This window comes from Myodes glareolus, chromosome 4, assembly GCF_982192425.1.
Source record: "Myodes glareolus chromosome 4, mMyoGla1.1, whole genome shotgun sequence".
NCBI classification, from domain to species: Eukaryota; Metazoa; Chordata; class Mammalia; order Rodentia; family Cricetidae; genus Myodes; species Myodes glareolus.
Genome location: NC_142029.1, coordinates 37139160 through 37149962, shown reverse-complemented (window position 1 = coordinate 37149962; position 10803 = coordinate 37139160). Strand labels below are relative to the sequence as shown.

Sequence of the window (10803 nt, the reverse complement as noted above, 5' to 3'; positions counted from 1 at the left end):
TTATTTAAAAAACTTTTCATAACAAAAAGAGACAAGTTGGCTCCTAGCAAGCACTCTGTTTCCTCCGAGAAGACAGAAGACCAATGTCCATCTGCAGTTTGCTTCAACTGCCAAGCGCTGACCATTGGGCAAAGACTGCCTTTCACCTAAACTAGAGACCTCCAAACGTGGACAGGATCATTGGAATCGACAGCCTAGCTGCTCAGGTCAAGGTAGGCCTGTCTTCCTAAAGATTTCTTAGTCCACAGGGTCTTCAAAAGCCTGGCAGGCTCTACATTAAACAACAAAGGTCAAATGCAACCTTCAGCGACCAGGGAGGACCAAAGAGTAGCTCTGGGTGCCAACCAAGTAAGTTCTCTGTCATTGTTTAATCAATAACTCAAATAAAATCTTATCCTTCTCAAAGATCTCTGACAGTCTGATAGCTAAGAGGCTTTGCCAGATTGTCTCACCAAATAAAAATACTTTTCATTATAATTTCTGTTTTTACAAACCCAAGGAGTTCTTAATACAATATATATATATATATATATATAAAACTTCTATTTTTCTTGTGAGTTCCAGGGAACTGAATTAAAAAACCCACCATAAACAGGTCAGGTACAAACCTCTCAATTCCCTGGTCCTAAAAATTTTTTTCTCAATTTAACTTTGTCCTCTGTTCTGCCAATACCCTAACCAGGTACAAGGGACACCAGACATTTCCATGCCACAGACACCTGTCCTGTCAGGAGCAGAGACCAACTATGCCAGGATGTGACCAGCACCCAGCCTTCTCTCGGATCCCCCCACACACCCCCAAAGACAATGCCCACAAATCAGCCGGAAGCAGCCTTGAGAATTCGCTGCCCCAATTTCTTCAACCTGTAATGTCTAACCTTCTACTTTTTATTATAAAAAGGATCCGGGAATGTTATTCCATTGGGACACTTTAAGAACTAACCACGCCCACCCCAGCCACTTCGGACCTCCCTTGCCGCCATCTTTTCTCTCCCCCTCTCTCTCGCGCGCATGTGTGTGTGTGTGTGTGTGTGTTTGTTTCGTGTCGTATGTACGTGTGTCTTTGTTCTCTCTATGTTTGTTTATGTCTCCCTTTCTTTAAGTAATAAATGTCTAGCTTCATGTATAGCCTTATGTCCATTTACTCTGCTGTCCACCGCACCCAGCCGCCTGACTCTGCCGCTTGCCCGGGGACCCTGACTCCCCCGGCCGCATGGCACTGCCACCCCAGAGATCTTGCGGGGACCCACAGCCATTAACAGCTCCTCTGCAAGCTGCCCGGGACATCCCACCATCATATTATTTTTAAAAAAAACAGTAGTTGGTTCTTTGCTTTCTTGTTTTGTTTATTTTATTTTATTTTTTTTCTCTTTCTTAAAATCGTTTTTTTTCTGCCAGGCAGTGGTGGCGCACACCTTCAATGCCAGCCCTGGGGAGGCAAAGGCAGGCAGATCTCTTGTGAGTTCAAGGCTAGCCTGGTCTACAAAGTGAGTTCCTGGACAACCAGGGCTGTTACACAGAGGAAACCCTGTGTCAAAAAACAAAAACAAAAATCTTTTCCTTCTATGAAATTTAAAGGGTGGCTTTCCTTGATATAGACATTTTGATGAGAATCTGTCTGCTTTCAGGACTTGAAATATATAATTTCCTGAATTTAGATTTTAGAGTCCCTTCTGAGAGCACTGATATCTGCTTTTGTAAATAAGTTTATGCTTTTCTTTTCTATAGCCTCTGTGTGTGTGCACACGTGTATATGAATATGTGTCTATACATATGAATGTACAAGTGCCTGTGTGCACTCCTACAGAGGCCATAGTGGATGTTAGGTATCCTGCTCCAGCACTCTCAAAAAATATTTTAGATGCCCATATTTAAATTGTTTATTTTCTTTATGTATTTGTGTGTGCATGTCTGTGCGTGTATGCTCTGTGTGTGTGCTGTGACATGCATGTGGAGACAATTTTATGGCCTCGGTTCTCTCTTTCCACCTTTACCTGGACTCTGGGGATCACACCCAAGTCGTTGGACTTGCATGGCAAGAACTTTGGCTACTGCCCATCCCACTGACTCTAAATATACACGCGCAACAAAAGGTGGAACTCAGCATTCTCAAAGTTAGATGGTTAAAAAAAAAATCTTAGAAACATACTCTCGCCATCTTAAGAACCTGTGTCTTTCCCAAGGAAATTAATGTGTTCATTATGATTCAGCAGAAGGAAAGGGAGAGTCAAGTTTACACTAACAGGTGATAAGTGAGTAACTGTTGATTACACAACACTGAAATTCCTTAGTCATTGGCAGAAGGTCACCGTACAAAAGGGTCTGAGTGTTGACTGCACTCACTCATTATCACAATTGTCTTTCTAATAAGTAACTTTTCCCAGTTGCAGCAGGGAACTTCCATTGGCCAGGCTGAGTCAGGGACAAAGGTTGCACAGGTTTTGCTGAGACAACACAAATAAGAGCAAGAGATTAGATGAAGTGCTGGGGCTCACACCCATTCCATTATCCACTGTGGTATCTAAGAGTGACTCTCCCTTCTACCAGCAGTTTAGGAAAGAGCTAACAATCTCCTTAGTAGATGAGGGCAGCGAAGTTCAGAGGAAAAAAGGAAACTTGACCAGGTTTAAAATCTTTGAGTATCAGGTTCCTCCTCCTGGTTTAAAGTCAGGGCTCCTCTACCCTAGTCTGGAGCCCTATCCATTCTGTGTGCTGTTTTCCAAATACTGTTCCATATTTATCCCGAGGAACTAATTAATTAATATAATTCCATGTGGCACCACTGAAAGACCCCCGATATTGGAAGACTCTCACTCAAGCCTCAGGATAATGCGACCCCCCCCCCCAGTAACTCACGAGAGACCGTCCTTGCTGCAATCACACGAGGTTTAATGACAAGATGACAAGATGGGAGCCAGTGCACTGGGGCCGAGACTCATAACCCACGCAGGGGAAGAGTTCGACCTCGAGTGACCAGGAGAAGTAGTTTTTATAGGAAGGAACCACACAGCCCAGTAATCCGAAAGGGGGGAAGGGAGGGTGTCACAGAAAATTCCGAAAATTCCAGTGATGATTACAAGGGGGCAACTCCCTGCCTCTCACATCATTCTCAAGGTCATAATCAGCTAGTTCCTATTCTAAAAGTACCAATGATAATTACTAGGGGGTGATAATTACTAGGGGGAATCTCCCTGTTTCTCAAGATTACAATCTACCTTTATCTTCAGCTAGTTCCTGAAACCCTGAAACTGGCTAATCCTAGATTTCTGATTCTTCTCTTCCTGCTAGATTTTTGGCTCTATTTTCCTGCTAGGGGGATCTGGATTTATCCAGGTCTTTCACCACCAGAGGCTTGTCACTTGACCCCGTCAAACTGACAATCTGAACCACCACACAAAAGGATGCACCTATGATTCTAGATTAGTAAACCAAGTAACATTCTCATCTTGAAAATTTTATATTTAATAATCAATTTTCTACTGTCTTATTAGTCATTTGCCTAAAACTTCCTTCAACAGCTTGTTCTCAAATTTATTTGGCAATCTGATATGAAAACATTTTTAGAAGCCCGTAAACTTGCTATATGCTGCATGCTCTTCTTGTTGGGATTTTAGAAAGGTGTTCCATAGTGCTTTCGACCTCTGTCCACTCCCAAAACCTCAGCAATGACTGGTCTGGCAGGACCAATCACTGATACAATAGTGGGAGAGGACCGTGGGAGTAATCAGCCTACTGTGTGATTGGATTTAAGTCCCATTCCACAAGATGGAACCCATACCTGGTACCATTACCTGGCCAAGAACTGGGGCCCCTAAGGGGAAACCTACTGTTCTGATGCTGCTAAGTAGACATAGTATTAAACTGATTCCTGATTAGTTATACCCTTAGATGCATCTCTCAACTCTCATCGGAGGAGATTCCATTTGCGGCAGGCAGTGATTAATGCAGAGACCCTACAACTAGCCAAGGTGCAAAGAGTAAGAGACCACAGAGTGCTCGGGCCTAATGGAACCTCTGTCTTGTACCCCACCCCAAAACGCTCGCTACCACGCACACACAAAGCTCAGGGGTTGCTATTCCTTTGTGTCTGGTCACTTTAAGAGCAAGCCACGCCCATTTCCCAGCCACTTCTGACCTCTCGTTGCCATCTTTCTCTCTCTTATGCTTGTCTCTTGTTGTGTGCACATGTGTCTTTGTTTCTCTCTATGTTTCTCTTTATGTTTCTCTTTATGTCTCTCTGTTTTTCTCTTCTTTAAGCAATAAATGTCTCCCTCTTCTTTAAATAATACTATGTCCTGTGAGCCTTTTATCTGCCGTAATCACCTGCCTGACACCGCCGGCCACATGGCGCTGCCACCCTGGAGATCTTGCAGGGACCCACAGCCATCCTTGTCGGACTAGCGGCTGCTCTGTGAGCCTGCTAGGGAACACACCTGCCTGTTTTTTAAAGAACAATATTTGGTGCCGCGGACTCGAGAGATTCACCCACCAAGGGCCAGGGTCCCAGCTTCACCTTTCGTCCGGGACTCTGAGCTCCAATTTCCGGGACTGGATCAGGACCGAGATCTCAAAACAGACCCACCTGTTACAAACAACACCGGCTTCAATTGGTGAGTCGCTCCTCCTTCTGCTACAGAGGGTTGCTTTCCTTTACCAGAATCGTGTTTGGACGACCCCGTGGGTTGGTCCGCCTGCGTTAGCACTGCATACTTCCCGTGCTGTGCATTCGACATTCGTCTGGGGACCGGTCCTCAGTTTCTTAGTCTTTTTTCATTTTCACTTCTTTTCTTTCCTTTTTCTCTCCTCTCGTCCTACCGCCACTACGGAGTGGCCCCGGCCTCTGGTTTATCCAGCTAGGCCCATAGCTCCAGACCCATGAATCGAGGACACTCGCTCACATGGTCCTGGGCGCTCGTTCGTTGCATGGGTTTTCACGATTCGGACTCTGGATAGCAATCGTCCATGGCAGGCAGCCGCTGGCTTTTCCATCCCAGCCGTGACATGGTGCAGTTTTTTTTTCAGTTCCAGACTTTTGCTCCCCTCTGTGGCTTATGGTTCGGCATGTCAGCTCAACAACAGCTCAAAAATTGTAACTCCCCCCCCCCCCCCCCGCAACACGTGGCCGCCGCCATGTTCATTGGGGTCAGGTGACTTTATCGCTAGATTCACTGAGAGCCAGATCACGCGACCAAGCTCTCCCACTGTTATGTATGTCCTGCTTTCCCCTCCCCCTCCTCAGTGTTCACTGAAATCCTCTCCTTAACTGTGATTACAGGTGTTTTGCATAGTGACGTGCTTCTGATAGGGCCCATCAGAAGCATGCAGTTTGCCTAATTCCTGTTCAATCTTTCTATGTATAATGATTGTCCATTTCATCTCGTTTCAGACTACAAAATCATAAGTCTCATATTTTAAACTGGTATGTACTTTTAAGCTGTTTTCTACCATTGTCAGTTCTGCCACTAATCTTAATGTTACAAACAGTTTTTTTCTTTCTGTCTGTCTTTTTACAAATATGGATCTTACCTGTTAAGAGTCAGTACAGTCAAACTCAGACCCAACCTTCCAGACAGATTCTATACTGCAGCTATACCTTATAATCAGCCCTCAACTGCTCAGAGATCTGGGGAATGCGATATTTAAATGTTTAATTATTTAAAAAAAACTTTTCATAACAAAAAGAGACAGGTTGGCTCCTAGCAGCAAGCACTCTGTTTCCTCCAAGAAGACAGAAGACCAACGTCCATCTGCAGTTTGCTTCGACTGCCAAGCACTGACCCTTGGGCAAAAACTGCCTTTCACCTAAACTGGAGACCTCCAAACGTGGACAGGATCACTGGAATCGACAGCCTAGCTGCCCGGCTAAGGTAGGCCTGTCTTCCTACAGATTTCTTAGCCCACAGGGTCTTCTAAAGCCTGACAGGCTCTGCACTAAACAACAAAGGTCAAATGCAACCTTCAGCGACCAGGAAGGACCCAAAAGAGTAGCTCTAGGTGCCAACCAAGTAAGTTCTCTGTCATTTTTTAATCAGTAACTCGAGTAAAATCTTATCCTTCTCAAAGATCTCTGACAGTCTGATAGCTGAGAGGTTTTGCCAGGTTGTCTCACCAAATAAAAATACTTTTCATTATAATTTCTGTTTTTACAAACCCAAGGAGTTCTTAATACAATATATATATATATATATATATATATATATATAAAATTTATATATATAAAACTTCTGTTTTTCTTATAAGTTCCAGGGAGCCAAATTAAAGAACCCACCATAAACAGTTCAGATACAAACCCCTCAATTCCCTGATCCTAAAAATTTTTTCTCAATTTAACTTTGTCCTCTGTTCTGCCAATACCCTAACCAGGTACAAGGGACACCAGACATTTCCATGCCACAGACATCTGTCGGGAGCAGAAACCAGCTATGCCAAAATGTGTCCAGCATTCAGCCTTCTCTCAGATTCTTCTCCCCCCACAAAGATGATGCCCACAAATCAGCCGGAAGCAGCCTTGAGAATTCGCCGCCCCAATTCCTTCAAACAATAATGTCTAACCTTCTACTTTTTATTATAAAAAGGATCCGGGAATGTTATTCCTTTGTGTCTGGTCACTTTAAGAGCTAGCCACGCCCACTCCTCAGCCACTTCTGACCTCCCTCGTCGCCATCTTTCTCTCTCTTGTGTTTGTCTCTTGTTGTGTGCACATGTGTCTTTGTTTCTCTCTATGTTTCTCTTCATGTCTCTCTGTTTTTCTCTTCTTTAAGCAGTAAATGTCTCCCTCTTCTTTAAATAATACTATGTCCTGTGAGCCTTTTATCCGCCGTAATCACCTGCCTGACACCGCCGGCCACATGGCGCTGCCACCCTGGAGATCTTGCAGGGACCCACAGCCATCCTTGTCGGACTAGCAGCTGCTCTGTGAGCCTGCCAGGGAACACACCTGCCTGTTTTTTAAAGAACAACAGGGGTCAGTGCAGTAGTGAGGGGCTGTAACAGCAAGAGGCTGTGGATGATTAGAAGGAAATAGTGTTTCTGGGACACAGCAGGGTAGTTGCACATATGAACTCACAATGATTGTAGTAGCATGCAAAGAGCCTGTGCAAACTCAAGCCCCAGCCAGAATCTCAGCATGGAGACGTGAGGTGGGTGCAAAGTCACACACCTAACTGAGTAGCTACTGGCTATTGACAGCTACTTGGAGAGGGAGAATCAACTCTCTCCAAAAGTGTAATGCCTGGCAAGTTGACCACTGTGTTGATTTGAACGAGAATGACCCCCCACAGGCTCATATGTTTGAATATTTAGTGTCTAGTTAGTGGAACTCTTTGAAGGGGATTAGGAAGTGTCACCTTATTGTAGGAGGTGTGTCACTGAGAGGCAAGTTCGAGGTTTCAAAAAATTCATGCCATTCCCTGTATCTCTTTCTCTGTCTTAGTGTTGGGTATCAAGAAGTGAGCCGTCAGCTACTGCTCCAGGGCCCTACCTGCTTGCCTGCTACCACTTCCCACCGTGAACTCTAACCCTCTGAAGCTGGGAGCCCCAAATTAAACACCTTCTTTATAAGTTGCCTTGGTCATGGCATTTTGTTACAGCAATAGGAAATTAAGACAACCCACTCTCAAGTGGAAGGTCATACATACAACAACACATGGACAAGGGACTAGGGAGATGGCAAAGTTAAGAGCAAGTCCCAACTCGCTAATGGCCATGGTCTCCCTGCCCTGGCCCTATTCATTCATGGTAGGAAGCACACCATTCCTACATTACTTGGAGTGAGAACAGAAAATGTATCGTGTATGACTCTCCTTTGTATTGTTCCCATGGAGTTTTTACTGTGTGTGAATGTGGCTGAGAAGGGCTCTGATCTGTACTGACCTCTACCAGCCTCTACTTTGGACCCTTGGTTGAAACAAAAATGTCCCATGTTTTGAGGGTGGGGAGAGTGAAATGTCTATGGGTCTCAGGCTCTCAAAATGAACAAAATATTTTTTGAAATGACTAACGATAAAAAAAAAATTATGTTTGTGGTGCCATGGGCTTAGATCCGTGGCAGAACACTGGCCAGGTACACACAAAGTTCTTCCTTGTCCAGGTGCCAGCGCCAGCAAGAGAGACTTACATAATTACCTGGTAAACTTCCAACTGAAATAGTTTTGTTTTAGCTTCATGCAACTCTTCCTTTAACTGTGAACTCCTTTTTAACCTATTTCATTGGTATTTTTATTTTCCATTGAGATTCACCGTGGCCCCCACGTATGTTTACGCTGATTCCTTCCTCAGGTATTTGGGGAAAGAAACTGAGGGGGTTTTCAGTGAGGCTTCCAGATGGATATCATTTCACATGGGAGGTTCCCAACATAAGTTTCATGGCACTCACAGCATCTGAATGACTGCCACACAGGAGTCCCATTGTATGTCCTTCCAAACCTCCCCTCTCACTGGGATAGTCACTGTCATAAGCCATCAGCGAAAAAGACCCAGGCATTACCCCGCCACTCTACACTTGTTTCATGCCCTAGCCTGGCGTTGGCTTAGAGAGCAGTGTGGAATCCTGGGAGTAAAGCAGTTTATCAGCACGAGATAAGCTGCACTGGAGAAAACCCTGAGAGATCACACACAGGGTGTGGTCCCTTAGTAAATATTCAGGTTTCTCTACTCCATTTGTCCCTGTGGAAGTGGCCAGACTTGACTGGGGAGCCTTATACCATAAGAGAGTCCAGGAAACAGCATCCTCAGCTGTCTCAGATGGTGTGTGGATTGCTGAAAGCAGAGGGAAAAACAGGGGCTTGAGGTGAACATTGTCTGGATTTCTTTGCCTGATTCTAGGCAGATCCTCTGGACACAGCCCACTTAGGATGGCAGCTCTGTGTGCAATTCTTGTCTACCAGAGACAGTCAACATATTACAGGAGGAGGGGACCAGAATTTTACATCTGACCCAGATTATCTGGATCTATTCATTTGAGGGTCTATGCTGCTTGGTTAATGTAAACTTGACACAAGCTAGAGTCTTTGGAGAGGAAGGAACCTCAGTTAAGAAAATGTCTCCAAGGCTGGAGGAATTAAGAACACTGACTGCTCTAGAGGTCTCTTGAGTTCAATTTTCAGGAACCACATCACGGTCACAATCATCTGTAATGAGATCTGTGCCCTCTTCTGTTCTGCAGGCATATATGTAGGCAGAACACTGTATATGTGATAAATAAATAAATATAAAACCCTTAAAAATGATGACTTTAAAAAAAAGAAAATTCCTCCATAAAATCTACAATACGGCATTTTCTTAATTAACAATTGATTAGGAGGACATAGCCTATTGCTGGTGGCTCCATCCCTGGGCCGTTGGGCCTGGGTTCAAAGGAGCAGGCTGAGCACGCCATATGGAGCAAGCCAGTAAGCAGCACTCCTCCATGGCCTCTGAATCAGCTCCTGTCTCCAGGTTTCAGCCATGTTTGAGAGTTCCTGTCCTGGCTTCCTTCAGTGATGAATAGTAATGTGGAATCATAAGCCCAAGAAACCCTTTCTTCCCCAGCTTTTGCTCATGGTGTTTCACCGAAGCAATAGAAAGTCTAGCAAAGACAGGGACCACTGGTGATGACAGAATTGCTGTCCCAGTACCTTTTGAGCATGACAGAGGGTCTCTTGAATTCCAAACCTCTATTCCTATGGCCATGCAGACTTAGTACCCCACTCTCTATCCAAAACTCAGACCCTAACAGTGGAGAAGGGGAAGTAGAGCCTCAAAAGCTCCTTCACGCTGCTGACTTTTCTGAGATTCGCTTTTCCTTAGAAACCCATAACTTCTGCAGGTTTAGATGAGGCTCCACCCAACATATAGGCAGTGGAGTCCAAAATAACCACAGAGGAAGAATGAAGAGGCACAGCTGGTCCCCGGCTTATGACAGTCGGAAGTACAGTATTTGACAGGATGATGAAAGGGATATGAATTTAGTAAATTAATTGCTTTAGGTACACGGTACAGTTGCACAAAGCTGATGACTACAGAACCACTCTGGGGCAGGGCTCTTGTTCACGGGTACTGGGGTGGGGTCTGCTGTCATATTGATCCGCTCGCTCATCAGCGGAAGAAAGGCTGAGGAATGAGTGGAGCAGGGTGTGACGTTTGTGCGGTTGTGCTCGGTGGTGGCCCGAAGGAAACACAAATCGTGAAGTTATAAGGCAAGATAGGCGTGAGAAAATGACAGGACAGGGGCTGGTCGGATCACTGAGCAGGTGGAAGACCTTGGACAAGCCTGACCACCAGAGTTCAATGCCTATCCCTCAGGGTGACTCCCAAAGGCTGTCTTCGATCTCCACATGTACTCTGTGTCATATGTATGCACACATACACACACACACACACACACACACACACACACACACACACAAGTGTAATTTTAAAGAATAGATGGCTGTCTTAGAAGTTTGGAACTGGCAGTCACATTTCCCCAAACCACTGGCAGGGAATCTCTCCAGACCAGAGAGGCCACCAGAAGTCACAGCTGTCTGGGGCCATCACCAACTCCTCTAGTCCCATTCAGTGTGCCCTGCATGGGGTCCAGCTTCAGTGTATGACTTGGGAACAGAATAGTTCCCAATAGCTAAAGAAGGTACGTCAAAGCCGAGGAAGCTTTTGTTCAGTTTGAATAAGGAAGTATTGCGTTGGCTTTGGGTTGATCCCAGTGGTCTCTGGGATTGTCTCAGCAAAGCAAAACCCAAGTTTCAGTGGCTCTGGTTGAGGGCTGCCTGATGTCCAAGGTTCTTTTCCTTAAGAGGGTTTCAAAACTATCCCAGACATCCTTTTTAC

At 45.1% G+C, this 10803-nt stretch overlaps 1 long non-coding RNA gene across 1 annotated transcript; it reads left to right on the top strand.

The window, feature by feature from the left end:
- The first annotated feature begins 3752 nt into the window (after nucleotides 1-3752).
- On the top strand, nucleotides 3753-6590 carry LOC148122231 (uncharacterized). The gene is made up of 4 exons (XR_015737681.1): nucleotides 3753-4610; nucleotides 5387-5419; nucleotides 5683-5867; nucleotides 6364-6590. It is a non-coding gene; the product is annotated as an uncharacterized LOC148122231 (long non-coding RNA).
- The last annotated feature ends 4213 nt before the right edge of the window (nucleotides 6591-10803 follow it).